Source organism: Athene cunicularia (assembly GCF_003259725.1).
Source record: "Athene cunicularia isolate RWA chromosome 5 unlocalized genomic scaffold, athCun1 chr5_part3, whole genome shotgun sequence".
In the NCBI taxonomy this organism is placed as follows: domain Eukaryota; kingdom Metazoa; phylum Chordata; class Aves; order Strigiformes; family Strigidae; genus Athene; species Athene cunicularia.
Genome location: NW_020799103.1, coordinates 848,299 through 849,830, shown reverse-complemented (window position 1 = coordinate 849,830; position 1,532 = coordinate 848,299). Strand labels below are relative to the sequence as shown.

Below are 1,532 nucleotides of genomic sequence, written 5' to 3'. Positions count from 1 at the left end.
AAAAAAAAAAAAAAATCATTCACTTGTCCTTTGTCTACTTTTTGTCTCATGACACCATCAGTTCACACATTTCTGGCATCTCAGCTGTGTCTGGAGCTTGGAGTTCAGAATAAGAGAGATGTCACTGCTCAGAGTAGTCTGCCCCCTGTGTCAACAGCCTTTTTTTGAGACATGGTCCTACAGAGCAGAGAAGACATGTGACAGCCTCAGGTGATACCGTGTGCGGTGCATCACACACAACAATTAAATAGCTGAAGTCCATCTTCAAGGGAAAACTGCTTTTATCATCAAAAACATGGTAAAGGAAGACCTACTGAATGACAGATTCTAGTCACATCTCACAAAGTGTTTCCGAGGAAGGAAGGGTCTCACAGAAAGTCTTCTATTTAACTATTGTACTGGTGGCTCAAGGGGATGAAGTAAGATTCGATCTAAGCCTGCCCTAAAACTGTGTCCCTCAGGTCCACTTCTTGTTAGATCCTTGCACAGTTCACAGCCTGGCATTATGCCACAGCACTTCTCACAAACAGCAGTACCTCCAATGTCTGAACAATGTCATCCGAAGGTCAAGAAACTGCCAAGGCCTATATACCATTACTCACCCTTATAAACACAATTTCCTGTTAATAGATGAAGGTAGTCGTGTAGACACATCCACGCTGCTCTACTTTAAGCATGCTTAAACTTAGGCTTCCACCCTCACACAGTTTCACTTAGTTCAAATACTGTAACAGAGAGACTGTGACACCGGGCTATGATGAAAAAGAGATTACAGCTATACCATAAGCAACTGTGTAGACTATCAATAATCAGAAGCTCTAAACCCCTTAGTAAAAGCATCAGAAGATTGTTTTGGAGAGAGATGTAAGTAACATGAAGTCAAGACATATTAACACAAATTCATATTGCAGAACTGAATGATGAACAGTACTCTCTTATGAGTCTGAGGTACTTGCAAGCATTGGGAAGAAAAATTATGAGAAATGGCACAGCTATTTTATGTGATCTTTCCCAAAAGCACCACCACTTGATTGGCTCCATCACCAATCACCCAGAAATTTCAAAACTGTTAACAAATGGCAGTTTGAAAACCTCTGCTTTGGGAACACTAAATAGTTTTATCTCAACCTTTTCAATAAAATTTAACTTTTAGCAAGAAATCCACTTATTTGATTTCAATCCAGTTAAGCTGCATTTTCTATATGCAGTATGGCACAACTGGATACATACCTAGCAAACTTCTCATGTCCTTTTTCCCATATAGGCCAGGCTCTATAGACGACTTACTTATCTTTTGATTAAAATATGCTATGACAGACTAAAGAGAGTAAGGACAAAGAGAAAATCACAGAGGAACCTTGAGACAGTTCAGGTTTGAGGGATGGAATTTCCCCAACAGGGAAATTCTGATTCATCTGTTATTTAGTGGATTTGAAATTAAACATTTCAGGGTACTTTTATAAAATGTAGTATTCATTTACCAGTAGGGAAAAAAAAAACCCAAACAAAAAAACCACCACCCCACAACCACA

At 39.1% G+C, this 1,532-nt stretch overlaps 1 long non-coding RNA gene across 3 annotated transcripts in view; it reads right to left on the bottom strand.

Moving 5' to 3' along the window:
* LOC113481372 overlaps positions 1-1,532 on the bottom strand; it is a 157,359-nt gene that overhangs the window by 64,799 nt on the left and 91,028 nt on the right. For 2 of the 3 annotated variants that reach the window (XR_003398669.1, XR_003398667.1), the window contains exon 1: positions 39-150. The exons of the other annotated variant lie outside the window; for it this stretch is intronic. This is a non-coding gene — a long non-coding RNA (uncharacterized LOC113481372). Of the gene's footprint in view, positions 1-38; positions 151-1,532 lie in introns of those variants that run through there. 3 annotated transcript variants of the gene reach the window in all.